Source organism: Myotis daubentonii, chromosome 1 (assembly GCF_963259705.1).
Source record: "Myotis daubentonii chromosome 1, mMyoDau2.1, whole genome shotgun sequence".
Taxonomy (NCBI): Eukaryota; Metazoa; Chordata; class Mammalia; order Chiroptera; family Vespertilionidae; genus Myotis; species Myotis daubentonii.
In genome coordinates this window covers 46,024,206-46,039,951 of record NC_081840.1, presented here as the reverse complement: position 1 = coordinate 46,039,951, position 15,746 = coordinate 46,024,206, and the positions used below count along the sequence as shown (strand labels likewise).

The 15,746-nt window shown below is 40.1% G+C and overlaps 1 protein-coding gene across 6 annotated transcripts in view; it reads left to right on the top strand.

Moving 5' to 3' along the window:
- The window catches only part of ZNF609 (zinc finger protein 609), a 247,543-nt gene that overhangs the window by 175,799 nt on the left and 55,998 nt on the right, over positions 1–15,746 (top strand). The window lies entirely within an intron of this gene.

The window sequence follows — 15,746 nt, the reverse complement described above, 5'->3', positions numbered from 1 at the left end:
CTCTCTATCATTTTATATGGAAGAATTCAAATAAATGAACTTTTGGATCAAGCTTGAAGAGATAAAGTAATAAAAGGGCAGCTGTGGGAGTCAAGGAAATGGAAAACTCTTAAATTGACTTAGTGTTGGCTCATTGAATGTGCAACTCTTGCCTTTTTTAACACCTGGAGGTGCAGCCAGCTTCTTCCTATTGTTGCCTCATTGCCCAACCATCCACACCACTTCATGCATCTGTCAATACAGATTTTATAGGCCTAGGCAACAGGGAAATGTTTACATAGTCTTGTTTTCAGGTATCCACTAAGCAGTTGGCTCACTGTAGGGTGCTGCTCCCCAAGGCTACTATCCAGACTTCTTATATGTTCCATCGACCCTTGAGAATAAAATCTCTTCTGTTTACAAGTTTATCAACCTAAAAAAATAGGAGTGCAAAGAGACTTACCAGGTATTTCAGATTCCTTCGTACCATCTGTGGCAGTTTGATTTCAGCAAATACATTATTTTTATTTAAAAAGCCGAGTCCTTGTCGAAGTATGTGTGGTTAGAAAGGCTGGGCCTCGGAGTCCCCTCAGGTCTCTGCATCAGTAACCAGACTCTCAAAGCATCCCCACTCTGAGGAGTTTAGAAGCCCAGAAGAGCACAGCTCATTATCTCTGATTATCATAAGCTGTCTTGTCAGGCTGCCTGTGGAAATTCAGGCGTTTCATTCTGGCCATCCTGATAAAAGTCTGTTCCTCTGAATATGTTGTTATGGTCCAGTATTTATTTAAAGCCTACCGTTCAGTCGGCAATGATGTGATACAGGTTAAGAATTTTATGTTCTTGGCTCTCTCATCATTAGTTTTATAGTAAAGCACCATCTTTTAGAATACCATTGATGATGAGTTTTTATTGTGTTCCTAAGACAAGAACGGGGAAAAAAAACACCTATTGTGTTAGAAACTGATGCCGAGACATTAGAGAGCTTGATCCTTGAGATTGACTCTGGATGTGTGTATACGATACGCAGTCTGCAAATCACAAGTGGCTAATCTGATTTTTAAAATGTCATCTGCCTGTGGTCAAACATCTCAACAGCCACAGTGTCTGTTGGAATGACAAACATATTCAGACCACAGCTCTGTGCCACCAAGCAACCTTCGGAAACTGTTGCCTCAATATATTAAAGATAGAAGACATCAATTTCCTGCCTATTTATTCTGTCCATCTTTATGATGGTGACTTTTCTCCAAGGGCGAGATGTTTGTTGCTTATGTGAACTTGATGAAAACTATGCAAGAGAGTGAGGCTCACCTTTTACTCTCCTGAGATAGTGGATACCTTTTTATCTGAGGTTCCCTGTTCTCCCTCGCTGCCAGGGGAGTGTTAGCATGAAATTTTTTTTTAATTAATTATTTACTCTGAAAAGCTCTCTGGTTGTTACTCATAGCCTATTACCAAGTTCCCTTGTATACACTTTTTGTTTTGTTTGTTAATCCTCACCCGAGGATATTTTTCCATTGATTTTTAGAGAGAGTGGAAGGGAAAGGAAGAGACAGAGAGAAACATTGATGTGAAAGAGACACATCGATTGGTTGTCTCCTGCATGTACCCCGACCAGGGCCGGGGAACCTGCAACCGAGGTATGTGCCCTTGACTGGAATCTAACTTGGGACCCTTCAGTCCGTGGAGTGACGCTGTATCTACTGAACAAAACCGGCTAAGACTGTTAAACACTTTTAATGCACTCTGTACTTTTATTTCACAGCACTCATCACAATTTGCAATTTCGTATGTATAGATGCTCCTTGACTTACAATGGAGTTACATCCTGATAAACCCATCATAAGTTGAAAATATCATAAATGGAAAATGCATTTAGTACTTAACTTTATTAAATATCATAGCTTAGCTGAGCCTACCTTAAACATGCTCAGAACATGTCATTAGCCTTTAGTTGGGCAAAATCATCTCAATACTGCTGCCCAGCATCACAAAAGAGTATTGTACAGCATATCACTAGCCTGGGAAAAGATCAAAATTCAAAGTATGGTTTCTACTGAATGCAAATGGCTTTTGCACTGTCATAAAGCTGAGAAATCTTAAGTGAGACCATTGTTAATCGGGAACCATCTGTAATAGTATTTTTTATAAAAGTGTATTTCTTCTACTACTTTAGAAGTTCAGTGAGCTCAGGGGCTCTGTTTTGCTCACCATTGTATCCCCAACACTTAACACCTGACACCTGTAGTAGGCCTTCAAAAATATGTATTTGAATGAATCTTGCATCTATGTCATTGTCATTTCTAGAGCTATGTTAATGTACATCTGATAGATACTTTAATATTGTTTGAACTTAGAAGCCATGTCAAATACTTTCCAAAATTCTTCACCTTCTCTAAAACTCAGAAGAAGAATACTTGCACCAGGTTTGAGATCACTGTCATTTATTTAATTAAATTTTTAAGGTTTTTAGTGCTCCTATTTTAATATATTTTTTTGTTTTTTTTTCATGCCAAGAGAACTATTTTGCTGTTATATACTCTACTTTGCTTTTTGGCCATTTCAGAGGGCATTCACTTGAGCTATCAGTTGGCAGTAGTCTGAATTGAGATCAGAGTTAGTTCACATTCCTTTTCATCTTAAAGTAACAGAGATTTCCTGCAAAGATCATTCTCTGCAGATTTAGAAGATCTAACTAGTGTACTGAGTCAGTCCTCAAGTTAATAATAAGAACTATATACAGATACTTTTAAAAAAAATTATTCCAGCCTATTAGGCTTTTTGTTTTGCTACCCAACTCTTTGTACTTCTGTTTCTTTGCCCAGAGAAGCTGTGAGTGCTTCACCTGTGAGGTCCCTATTGCACCGAGCCATCTTGCTGATAACAGCTGTAGGGATCGTGACCTCAATTCTTCCTTGTTTCTTTGCTTACCTGTACTGCAGTGTTGCTTCTTTTTTCCCTACCTCTCCTTGTAAACCTTGCCTTGAAGGCATCTTGAAATTCCTGCAGATTCCATCTCTTTTTAGGTTGCTGGGAATTCAGCCAGCACTACAAAGATCGTCGACTAGGCTCAACCTTAGGACTATTTTAAGAAGACCCACTGGAATGATTTCCTTGCCTTTTGAGACTTATTCTTAGCACTTATGCAGAGGTCTGATTCCATCTGATTTCTCTTTGTCCCACTGCACTTCAAGTCAAAATAATAGATCCCAAGTCTATTTTGGGTTCACAAGGTCCTGAAAATGGTGTGTAAGAAGTCTTAAGGCAGACTGCATACTTTTGCTGAGGCAAAATTGCTTACTAGCTTCTATGGTATTTTAAAGAAGCACGGCTGACTTTAAATAAAAATTCCAGGGGATGCTATAGGTTTTCCTTTTTAGACCACAGCACTAAGTGGGAGGCCATCACTAGTGATGCATTTTACTTTGGTAGACGTGCTTTCTGGAAGAATTTGTGCTATCGGGCAAAGGACACTGAAGTGAAAATCGGAAGACCTCTGGTGCTATCACTGTGACCTTGGGCAAGTTTGTTAACTTAGTTACCTCATTTCTTGGACTAGTGATCAGTAAGGACCTATCCAGCTTTTAAGTTATAAGAACCTGTGACTTCACCCTTGGAATCATCATGGATCCAGTACTAGTTGACTGTGGCATTTTGAAAATGAATAGTTTTACATAGCAGTCATGAGAATGAAAACATTAATACCAATGAAAGTTCATTATAGACTTGTTATGTAGATTTGTTTCATCAGAGAAATGAATCTGTTTACCTTGCCAGTCTCAAATTCAAGAAATCCTTATCTCCCATTTTTCGACTCCTGATTCTAGACTGACAAGTGAAAGAATTCACACAACCCAGCTGTTTGTTAGCTGACATAAGCTGAGCTCACAATACTGCTTAGCAATCCCTTCATCTCTCTATTACATTTACATTCCCCAATACTTATTTCATTGTGAAGATTTTTAAAAAATATATTTTTATTGAGGAGAAACCAAGATGGCGGCATAGGTAAACACCAGAAATTGCTGCCTCGCACAACCACTTCAAAAATACAACCAAAAGACAAAACGGACATCACCCAGAACCACAGGAAGGCTGGCTGAGTGGAAATTCTACAACTAGAAGGAAAGAGAAAAGCACACGGAGACTCAGAGGAGGTGCGGAAGTAAAGTACAGAGGTACAGAGGCGCACCTGGAAAGGGCTGGCAATTGAGGACGCGGTTGTCTTTTTCAATCGGGAGGGAGTCTCAAGCTCCAGATTGCTCTGAACTCCAGTTCCGGGCGAGTCTCTGGGGACCCAGACTCATACGGAGAGAAACTGGACTGTATGGCATTGGTCGGAACTCAAGGGCAGCTTTCTCTCAGAGGTGCTTGCAGTGATTACCGGGACACTGAGACAGGGGGCCTCTTAAGGGTAGGACTGAGGATCAGCCATAGCTGTTTGCTCCACCCTGTTGATTCCCTGAGACCCCGCCCCACCCAAGCTGTGTGCAGAGGCTTTTGTATATGAAAGGCCTGGCCCTTTGCAATCTGAAAACTACCTAACAAACTGCAGCTGGGTCAGAGAGACCCAGAACTTCCAAAAGACGGCCCAAGGCTCCACAGCTGATTGCATTGCTTCACAGCTGGGCCTCATTTGGGCACCTCCAAACCCCAAACAAAGAAGAGGAATCTGCAGATTTCTCCATAGCTCCTGCTGGGTAGCCGCAGGCAGAGGCTAAATTAGCACCTCCTTAGAGATCCAAGAGCCAGTGTACTCAGGGGTCAGAGTGGGACCATCCAGATTACAACTCCTCAGATCCATAAAGGACACACTCAGGGTGCAGACTCAGTGAGCACCAAAGCCCCCTGAAGCAAGTCTTGCACCAGAAGGGTGTCTCCAGCACAGAAGTTCTCCCACTGTAGACACAGCTGATTCTCACAGCCAATTGGACTGGAGGTCAATTCCTCCCAGTGATACCTACAACAATCAAGGCTTAACTACAACAAGACTGTGCACAAAGCCCACAAAGGGGTGCACCAAGAGTGTCCACCTCAGGTAACTGGGGAGGCTGAGCTACTGGGCCCTATAGGACAACTAGCACAGAAAGCCACTCTATCAACACAGGGAAGCATATAAAATGTGGAGACAAAGAAACAGGTCACAAATGACAGAAATGGAGGAAAGCAAACTACAGGATATAGAGTTCAAAACCACACTTTTAAGGTTTTTCAAGAATTTTCTCTAAACTGCTGATAAACTTAGTGAGACCCTCAAGAAATCTAGTGAGACCCTCGAGGTTATGAAAAAGGACCAACTAGAAATTAAGCATACACTGCCTAAAATAAAGAATATTATACAGAGATCCAACAGCAGACTAGAGGATTGCAAGAATCAAGTCAAAGATTTGAAATACGAAGAAGCAAAAAACACCCAACCGGAAAAACAAAAAGAAAAAAGAATCCAAAAATATGAAGATAGTGTAAGGAGCCTCTGGGACAACTTCAAGTGTACCAACATCCGAAATATGGGGGTTCCAGAAGAAGAGAGAGAGCAAGATATTGAAAACCTATTTTGAAGAAATAATGACAGAAAACTTCCCCTACCTGCTGAAAGAAATAGACTTACAAGTCCAGGAAGCACAGAGAACCCCAAACAAAAGGAATCCAAAGAGGACCACACCAAGACACATCATAATTAAAATGCCAAGAGCAAAAGACAAAGAGAGAATCTTAAAAGCAGCAAGAGAAAGACAGTCAGTTACCTACAAGGGAGTATCCATACGACTGTCAGCTGATTTCTCAACAGAAACTATGCAGGCCAGAAGGGAGTGGCAAGAAATATTCAAAGTGATGAATACCAAGAACCTACAACCCAGCAAAGCTATCATTCAGAACTGAACGTCAGATAAAGAGCTTCACAGATAAGAAAATGCTAAAGGAGTTCATCACCACCAAACCAGTATTATATGAAATGCTTGCTGAAAGGTATCCTTTAAGAAGAGGAAGAAGAAGAAAAGGTAAAGATACAAATTATGAACAACAAATACATCTATCAACAAGTGAATCTAAAAATCGAGTGAGTAAATAATCTGATGAACAGAATAAACTGGTGAATATAATAGAATCAGGGGCACAGAAAGGGAATGGATTGACTATTCTCGAGGGGAAAGGGGTGTGGGGGTGGGCGAAGAGGCTGGACAAAAATGGTACACCTATAGATGAGAACAGTGGGGAGGGTGGTAAGGGCAGAGGGTGGGGTGGGAACTGGGTGGAGGGGAGCTATGGGAGGAAAAAAGAGGAACAACTGTAATAATCTGAACAATAAAGATTTAATTAAAAAAAAAAATATATATATATATATTTTATTATTGATTTCAGAAAGGAAGGGAGAGGGAGAGATAGAAACATCAATGGTAAAAGAAAATCATTGATTGGCTGCCTCCTACATGCTCCACACTGGGGATCCACAGCCCCTGGCATGTGCATGTGCCTTGACACTGACCAGAAATCGAACCATGACTTCCTGGTTCATAGGTCAATGCTCAACCACTGAGCCATGCTAGCTGGACTCATTGTCAAGATTCTTAGCCCAATTCATTCTTTCTTCATGCTCTTAAACTAAGATCAAAGATACCCACCTAAATCCCCCAGCTTCCCTCCTCTGTTTCTTAAAATGCATTTTTCTTTTCCTATTATTTTATTTTTCTTTTCTTATTCTGAAGATTCTTTGAGTCTTTACCATGAATTTTATCTATTCTTTCTTCATCTTCATTTTTCCCCCTTCTATTAACTCCTTCCCCTCTATAACACTTCCTACAATGAAAATACTTTCCTCGTCCTTGCTACCCCTTTGAACTACTGACCTCTCTCCTTTACTACTTACTATTGCTATTTTCAATCTCTTTTTTAAATATGTTTTTATTGATTTCAGAGAAAGGAAGGGAGAGGGAGAAAGAGATAGAAACATCAGTGATGAGAGAGAATCATTGATCGGTGACCTCCTAGTTCATGAGTCAACGCTCAACTACTGAGCTACACTGGTTGGGCTTCAATCTCTTTTTACTTCAGTATCATATAATATCTTGCTACATGGAACTGAGGAATTGAATTTTGTATTTTTATTTAAATAGTCACATGTAGCCGTGGTTTACCATTTTGGACAGTATAGGGGCTAGATGATGTTTAAATTATGTATAAATGTAAAAGTGTATATATACTCTGAGATGGAAAGAGGAGTAATTGTGTGGGAGAATGAAGAGGTTGGGTAAATAGCTGACCCAGGGTGATTTCTGTGTACTCTGGCTCTTTTTACCTGAGAAAAAATTGGCCCTCCTTCAAGCTCTGTGGTTGAGCCCTGTACTTTGGTCTGTGGGTTGCAGTTTTCTCATTATCAGAGTAATAGGCAGTAGTTTTGCTTAGCAGGAAGTTAGTTTGCCTGTGGTAGCTCCGCTGAGAACCTGCCTCAGCTGTTCTTCATCCTCATCTGATTGCAGATCCCAGCTGTGAGTTTTGATCTTTCTCACTGAAAGGAAGGGGCTGACCATTCATCTTTATGGAAATAGTAACCTTGGGAGTTACTCTTGGTTTATTCTGTGTGATTGTGATGTAGGAAAGTATGTGTGTGAACTGTGAAATATTTAATTTTAGATACTTATACTGGAGCTACTGGTTTTTGTTTTTCTTAGCTATAACTAACACTCTTTCCCCTTTAGTCTTGCCTTAGGCAGCACTTACCTGAAGAGAAATGGTTCACAGTGACCAAGCTTTCTGCTGCTAAGCCAATTGCTTTGAGCCCGACTCCTGCAGAAACCACTCTACCAACAGCACAGTCATAAAGAGCCTAGCAGCCATTGTCTGGCACCACTAATCTTCATAGCAACCGACTACCACATGGCAACAGTAGCCACACAAAGGAAGCATTAGGGAAATCAATACTTTCTCCCACCCTTCCCCCACCCAAACAACCGCCAACACATTCTTTCCACCTAGCACCTTACTCCTAGGGGATGCTTTAGGGCAAGTACATGTTTATACACCCTGTGGATTATGTTATCTGTCCACTGTCATATATTTAAATCCTGAAGCCCTAAGGAAATTTTTCAGTTACAGACTTTTTGCGTTTCATTTTACATATTGCAAAATAAACTAATCTCCAAGGGAGTGAAATGTCCTTTTGTGCATTCTCACCCTCCTCCTCCTGCAGAGCATAGTCAGGCAGTTCAGTTGTCCAGGCTGCAGGCTTTCCAGATAGCTAAGGTTGTTTCTAATGAGATTCTTTTGGTATTTCAGTGACACAACCATCTGAGATAGGCTCAGAGAAACAGACCTATGTTGTTATTAATGCCATCCTTTAACAAATAATTTAGTTCCTGATACTTATATATGAATCCAGGTTAGTAATAACTACGCAGTAAATATAGTTCTGATAAATTAGCCCTAGCTAATTTAGCCTCAGCATATGATTCCAAAAGGAAAATACCCCATTTATGAGCCTTGATGTTTTCTTGCCCTATTGATAAGGTCATTTAACTGGTCTGGGCCTTCATTTCCTCATTTGTAAAATGAGATTGGATTACATATCTCTGTGGTCCTTCCAGTTCTGATATTTATAATTCTGTGATTATTTGTGTGGGACAGAAGAGTAACTGCCTTTGATAATCATTGCTTGTGGTGAGATCTGCTGGAAGATGTAGTTGAACCCTCTGCTCTCAGTGCTTACACTGCTAAAAACAGGGCCTGGCCCTGCCCTGGTTGATAAAGTGTCTGAAACAATGATGGGCAGAAGCTATTAACTAACTTGGCAACTAGCCTTTTCTCTCACAGCAGTAGTTTCAGACCAGTTCAGGCAGAGCTTTGCTCCCAGGTCATTGCTGCTGCCTCTTAATGATTCCATTAAGAACAACCAGTCTCTCTCTCTCTCTCTCTCTCTCTCTCTCTCTCTCCCTCTCTCTCTCTCTCTCTCTCTCTCTCTCTTTCTCTCTCTCTCACACACACACACACACACACACACACAAACACACAATCTGTCTCTCTCTTCTCTCTGTCTGACTACTCTATGAAACAAGAGGTTCTTCTCCACTTCTGATACTTCATTATCCTAGCTCCCTCAGGCTTTATAGAACAAAGAAGTCATAGGGCATCAACTTTAGAATTTATGCAGCTAGAGATAATTTCCCCAGGATAGGGTGGGTAGGTAGCTGATTCCCCCTGACATGAGGCTTCATTGCTAAATGGCCTTATGTTTTATCTGCCAGGCTTAGGCTTTGTTGGGCCTATTCAGGCTTCTCTGTATTTGAGGTAAATTATAGTTGCAAACCAGGGCCATATACTTTTAGAGGGGTAGGGATTAGGAAAAAATGGAAAGTGAGTCTTTTATAGGCCCTGCTACTTGCTAATTGCTTAAGAATTTTTTGTTTAATCCACTGTCCCTGTACTTATTCCTGCCAGATCCTTTATTTCCCTTAGTTGCTGCCTTCATGGCCTTCTCCATAGCAACAAGCTCTATGACAAAAAGGCTGTGGTGAGAAATTGAGTAGTCTCCCCTCCCACAAGTTGTACTCTATTTTCTCTTTAGGATATCTTTAAAAAGCCTAAAAGACTGCTATCAAATAATTTTCTACCCCCATTGACCTCATAATGAAATGAAACTTTTAACCCAGAATTAATGCAGTGAACAACCTGCCTTCTCCTTATTTGACTCTGATTATCCTCATCTTTTGAAAATTTTCCCCTTTCATTCAGTACACTTGAAATACTGTGCATCTTCCATTTATCAAGCTCCCCTACACTTTTCAGTTTTTAGCCTGCTCCTTAGAATTATTAGTTCTTGTTCTAAAAACAACAACAATAAAAAACTTCTGGAATTAAGAGTCAGTGTGGAGAAAGAATGGAAAAAAGTAGGAAACAGACCCCACCCCCACCCACCATTGGCTTGCTACCCTGGAGATTGGGCAGAATGTCTCTAAAGTATAGAGCTAACCTGCATCTCAGCTGATTCTGGCACTGATCTTCAGCAGTCACAAAACCAAAGGTTTTGATTTTGTTTTTATGTTAATAGGTCTTACTGAACAATAATAAAAGTATAAATATGTATACAAATCATAAAAATGGAGATCATTGAATTTTCGAAGTGAACTCACTTTGTGGTGCCAGCATCCAGATGAAGGAAAACAATATTTCTGGAAGCCCAGAAGCCCCTTCATACCTCCCTCCAATAGCTAACCTCCTGCCAAGAAAATCAATTCTGACTGCTAATATCATAGGTCAGTGTCATCCATTTTGAACATTACATAAATAGAATCATTACACTCTGTACTTTTTTATGTCTAGCTGTTCAACATATGCCAGTGAAGTGCATCCATATTGTTACATGTAGTTGTATTTTGTTTAGTCTCATTATTTTATAGTATTTCATTATGTGAATACAGTAGCCCACCCTTATCTACAGTTTTGATTTCAGTGGTTAACTGCACTCTGAAAATATTAAGTGGATAATTCCAGAGATAAACAATTCATAAGTTCTAAATTGTGTGCCATTCTGAGCAGCGTGATGAAACCTCATGCCGTCCAGCCCCATCCTGCCCAGGATGTGAATTATCCCTTTTTCCAGCATATTCACGCTGTATATACTGTCTGCCCATTAGTCAGTTAGTAGTTGTCTGAGTTATGAGATCAACTGGTATAACAGTACATGTTCAAGTAACCCTTATTTTTCTTATAATAATGGCCCCAAAGCATGAGAGTAGTGTTGCTAACAATTTAGATATGCCAAAGAGAAGCCATAAAGTGCTTCCTTTAAGTGAAAAGGCAGAAGTTATTGATGTAATAAGAAAAAAAATTGTACTAGTATGCTGAGGTTGCTGAGATCTACAGTAAGAATGAATTTTTTATCTGTGAAATAAGATATTTTGAAAGACCACATTCACATAACTTTCTTAACGGGTTGGGTTTTTTTTTGCTGTGATTGTTCTCTTTTATTATTAGTTCTTGTTATTAACCTCTTACTATACCTGATTTATAAATTAAACTTTAACTCTAGCCTACATCGGCTCAATGACTGAAGGGTCCCAGGTTTGATTCTGGTCAAGGGCACATAACCTCGATTGTAGACTCCATCCCCGGCCCTGGTTGGGGAGCGGATGGGAGGCAACCAATCGATGTGTGTCTCTCACATAAAAATTTCTCTCTCTGTCTCTCCTCCTCCCACTCTCTCTAAAAATCAATGGAAAAAATATCCTCGGGTGAGGATTAACAACAGCAGCAACAAAAAATAAATTAATTAAACTGTATCATAGGTATATATGTATAGAAAAAATATAGTATATATCGGTTTTGGTACTATCCCTGTTTTCAGGCATCCACTGGGGATCTTGGAACATACCCATGGTGGATAAGGGTGACTACTATTAAGTTGTTGATAGATATTTGGATTGTTTGCAGTTTAGGGCTCATGTAAAAAATGTCTGTGAAAACTCTTGTATATGTTTTTTTGGGAATATATGTATATATTTCTATTCTATATATACTTAGGAATTGAATTCCTGGGTCATAAGGTATGCATATGATCAGCTTTAATATTGCTAGTTTCCCAAAGTATCTGAATCACTTTATACTTCTACTTCCAATTAGAATTCTAGTTGCTCTGCAGCCTTAGCAACACTTGACCTTATTTGTCTTTTTCATTTGTGCCATTCTAATTGGTGTGTGATGGTATCTCATTGGGTTATTAATTTGCATTTCCGTGATGAGTCATGAAATTGAGCATTTTTCCATGTGCTTATTGGGAAATGTTTTATGAAGTACATGTTCAAATCTTTTCCCCATTTTTGGATTGGGTTGTATGCTTTTCTTACTGATTTGTAGGAATTTTTTGCATATTCTGTTTATATGTCCTTTATCAGATACATGTATTGTAAATATTTTCAGTTTCATATCTTGCCTTTTCTCTTAATGGTACTTTTTCATGAATGGAATTTCTTCATTTTTATAAAGTCTATCGTTTTTCTTTTATAATTTTTGTGTCCTGCCTGTTTTGTTGTTGTTGTTGTTGTTTTAAAATATGTTTTTATTGATTTCAGAGAAGAAGGGAGAGGGAGAGAGAGATAGAAACATCAATGATGAGAAAGAATCATTGATTGGCTGCCTCCTGCACATCCCACACTATGGATTGAGACAACAACCCAGGCACGTGCCATGCCTGGGAATTGAATGATGACCACCTGGTTCTTAGGTCAATGCTCAACAACTGAGCCACGCTGGCCAGCCTGTGTCCTGCCTGTTTAAGGACATTTTGCCTTTTCCAAGGTAATGAAGATCGTTTTCTGTTTCTTTCTTTTTTTTTTTTTCTTAGAACTTTGTTGCTTTTTATATTTAGATCTATAACCTACCTGAAATTGATTTTTATTTAGGGTGTGAGTTGGGAATCAAGATTCTATTTTTTTCATATCGATACCTAATTGACCCAGGACCTTATTGAAAAGACCATGCTTTCCTCCACTACACTCAGTGTCACATTTGTCATAAATCTAGTGACGTGTGTGGGTTTATTTCTGGGCTCTGTCTCTTCTGTTCCATTCATCACTTATCTAGTCTTGTATCAATACTACACTGTCTTAATAACTATAGCTTTATAACTCTTGATATCTAATAGTGTAAGTCCTCCCTCTTTATTATACTTCAAGATTGGCCTGAATATTCTTGGTCTTTTGCATTTCCACATAAATTTTAGGATCTGGTGGCAAATTTTTATTTAAAAAACCTGCTGAGGCCCTGCCAGCATGGCTCAGTAGTTGGGCGTCAACCTATGAACCAGGAGGTCACCGTTCGATTCTCCGTCATGGCATATGCCCGGCTTGCAGGCTTGATCCCCTGTGGGCGGCCTGCAGGAGGCGGCCAATCAGTGATTCTCTCTTATCATTGATGTTTCTCTCCCTCTCCCTTCCTCTCTGAAATCAATAAAAATATATATTTAAAATAAAACTAAAAACCTGCTGAGATGTTGATTAGGATTACATTGAATCTACAGATCAATTTGGAAGACTCAATGTTTTAGCCTTATTCTTTTCTTTTTTTTTTTTTTTTTTTTTTTTGCCTTTTTTATTTAAGCTAGTGTGACTCAGTTTGGGGGAGAGATGGAGGATCAGACCAAGTCAATGATGTCATTTGGGGAAGCTTGTTTAAAATACATGTTAGCTATCCCCCACTCCTCCTATTCTGAATAATCAGGTTCAGGGTAGAGCATAGGCATGTTTATTGTGAAACAGCTTCCCTAGAAATTGTCTTGCTGCATAATCACTGTTCTCCACCACCCTATTTGAGAACCACTGACCTAGACTGTAATCTCCTTGGCTAGCAGCAATAATTCACTAAGGTTAGTTAAGGTAAAATCTGACTGATTTAGTCAACACCAGGTCTGCTTTGGGAGCCGTATTAGTTTTCCTTAGGCTGATATAGCAAAGTATCAAACCCTGGGTGGCTTAAAACAACAAATACGTTGTCTCAGTCTGGGAGGCCAGAAGTGTCGGCAGGGCTATGGAGGGGAGATTCCTTCCTTGCCTCTTCTACTTCTGGTGTTTGCTAGCAACCCTGCTGTCCCTTGGCTTGTAGATGCCCTCACATCTCCCCTCTGTGTATCTGTCACTGTGTCCAAATTTCCCCATTTTAATAGGATTCTAGTCATATTGGATTAGAGCCCACTTGACCTCATTTTAACTTGATTGCCTCCTTAAAGACCCTATTTATAATAATATCTATAATAATAAAAGGATAATATGCTAATTAGACCGGACATCCTTCCTGACGAAGCCAGGGCGGAGGAAAGCCAGCTGGGTCTTGGGGGCTGCCCTGGGGAAGCCAGCTGGGGTCACGGGTGTCTGTGGGAAGCCCGGGGGAAGCCAGTCCAGGTCCCAGGTGCCCGAGGGAAGCCTGTGCCAGCAGCCGGGGGAAGGAAGGCCTACTCTTGCACAAATTTTCGTGCATTGGGCCTCTAGTTTCTAAGTAAGATCACATTCTAAGGTACTAGGGGTTGGGACTAAAATATATCTTTGAGGGGACACAATTCAGCCATTAACAAAGAACATCAAAAATTTCAAAATAATTATTGTCACAAGTTGGAAAGAGGAAGAATATCTAGAACTGTACATAATAATGAGAGGCATTGCTTGCTAAAGCCAGTCTAGGCAGAAGAACATCCATCCTCTGATCCCAACTGTTCCTCTCCATACGTTACTGTTTCCCCTCTGCTTGGCACTAAGAGCCACAATGTGTTCAGTTCTGCTCTATTAACAAATGCTGAAAATGCCAAGTGGAGGTTACCAGAAAGAAAAAGGTTTCAGCAGTTAGTTGCATCTGTCAGCCTCTTGCTAAAGAAGGTTGAAAGGAAAAATGCCTCATGTAGGCCAGCCCCTGGCCATGTTCTTATCCTGCTAGGTCAGAAAGCAGTAAAACTGTGGACAGGTGTGAGTCCATCTCAACTCCAGGGCAAGTATTTCCTCAAAGTATGTCCTACTGAGATAATACCATCCTCCTTATTTGCAGTGGTTTTCAGACAAGAACTCCAGCTGGCCAGCCGAGGGCATGATGACCTCTGCTGAACCACCTCCCACAATAGTTACAGAGTGTAGTAACTTCAGCAAGAGGAAAGAGAGGGCGTGTGATTTAAGGGTGTGGTGAACCAGGTTTTGTATGTTTCCATGGTGCCCATGGTGTGGGAACTTGTAGATGGGAAGAGGAACTGCTTAGATCTCCCCAGCCTCCCCCAACTGCCTGGGGCTGGAGTGGTTTACATTTGGTGTATGTTCCACCTTGGTCTTACATCTCTACCCTATACCACTTCTTTTCCTGCTTATAGTTTTAGCAGTAACAGATCTACCTAACCACTCCCCGGATTGGTACTTCATGTTTTCAGCTGGCTCTCTATTGTACTGAAACTCTGTGTATAGAAAACACCATTGTCACGTGGGAGTAGTTTGGTGTGATGCGTGTCACCTTCGTGCATGCTTTGGCTCATTCAGCCCCAAAATATCCCAGAAATAAAGGCTCAGAGTTCCTCAGAACTGAAGGCAGAAACATTGGAAGACATTTTCTGTAGCAGTGGTTACCAGATTTTGCTGCACATTAGCATGTAGGGGTGGGGATTAAAAACCCAGATGCCCAGGTCTTAAATTAGTGTGGCTGTAGGTGGAAGCCAGGTGTTGTCAGTAGTCTTTAAAGATCTCCAGGTGAATACAATGTGCAGCAAAGTTTGGAAACCATTGCTCCATAGGATTCAGACATTTTCTGCAGAGACCTTATCCTAAATTGCTTTATTGTGTAATCTCAGAGATTTAGACTTAGAATATTAATAAAGAATGCCTGGGAAATACAGATTCTCTTTGGAAGTATCCTCTCTAAGGGAATAATAACCACATTTCTGCCTTTAGATTTCTGGTTTTGGAAGACCTGCAATGATTTGATCCTTCCTTACAGTCAAATCCATGACTTATACATGAATAGATTGCCAGAATAAGTGAGATAAAAACCAAGAAATGTTGCTTTTAGCTGAACTGAGGTTCTGCCTACATGAGGTTTGGTAGGACATAAGAATTTATAGCATAGCAAAGCATTCTTTCTAGTAATTTTCACTGCAATAGACAAATTTGGGGCTACGGTTTTTAACCCTGAAATAAAGTTCCTGACATGACTTATGTGGCAAGCCCATTAAAAAAAAGATTGGTTTTCAGATTAACAACCAGTTTGTTGGGAAAAAACTTAACTAGTTGATGAACTACAAATGGTCTTAATTT